General features: G+C 50.5%; 1 pseudogene; it reads right to left on the bottom strand.

Annotated features, from left to right (window-relative positions):
• Window positions 1–602: 602 nt before the first annotated feature.
• Window positions 603–720, bottom strand: LOC126274379 (5S ribosomal RNA; annotated as a pseudogene).
• Window positions 721–1,005: the final 285 nt, after the last annotated feature.

The following is a 1,005-nucleotide window of genomic DNA, read 5'->3' as shown; positions in this document are numbered from 1 at the left end:
CCTACAACAGCTGACTGTCTTGTTTACCTCACACGCCGCGCGAGTGAACCGTTCGCATTAATTAGCCGTCACATGCAACAGAGCGGAAATTTTCCAGTTTCGCGGCCGGACACGCAACCACGCGGTCCCGATAAGCCACTGGCAGGGCGCGCGCACCTGCTGCCTACTGCGTGCATCCGCGTACCATCCGCAGATAGCTGCGCGCAGATACCGCCAGAACCACAGGGTGACGTCACACAACTCTGAATCGCCGCTGATGCGCCGAGTCCGGCGCACGCCTGTCACAGCGATATGCTGCGACGAGTCCAGCTACTGCAGTAGTTCGCTCGTGTGTCCGCCGAACGGTGTTACAAGTCATACACAAATACACATACACACAGAAGTGGAAAAAAAAGAAAAAAAATCAGTCCAAACAAGTCTCGAAAGGCCCAACGGTACCGACCGGCCGCCGGGCCATCCTCAGCCCACAGGTGTCACTGGATGCGGGTATGGAAAGGCATGTGGTCAGCACACTGCGCGCTTGGCCGTTTGTCAGTTTACGAGACCGGAGCTCGATCAAGTATCTACTCAGTGTGCCTCACAAAGGCTGAGTGCACCCCGATTGCCAACAGCACTCGACAGACTGGATGGTCACCCATCCAAGTGCTAGCCCAGCCCGACAGCGCTTAACTTCGGTGATCTGACGGGAACCGGTGTTACCACTGCGACAAGGCCGTCGGCAACCTCTTCCATCCTTCTCTAATAGTAGTTGCTTCTCTACCATTGGTTAAATACGTTATTTCGTCATCTTAAGAATCTAATTATTCTCTAGCATTAATTTATTCGTTTTTTTTTTAAATTAGATGCCGTCATCCGTCTGAAAATTATGCTTAGTTTGTAGTTTTATTCTTTCGAATATCCAGTGATGGGTTCGTTTGACAGAACACCGGAGGCGTTCTGTTCATTTAGTTACAGCTCTCACTTCTCTGTTTCTTCCATACACAGGAATAAGTTATTTTAAGTGTA

Source organism: Schistocerca gregaria, chromosome 5, assembly GCF_023897955.1.
Source record: "Schistocerca gregaria isolate iqSchGreg1 chromosome 5, iqSchGreg1.2, whole genome shotgun sequence".
Classification (NCBI taxonomy): Eukaryota; Metazoa; Arthropoda; class Insecta; order Orthoptera; family Acrididae; genus Schistocerca; species Schistocerca gregaria.
This window is presented reverse-complemented; position numbering and strand designations above follow the sequence as displayed.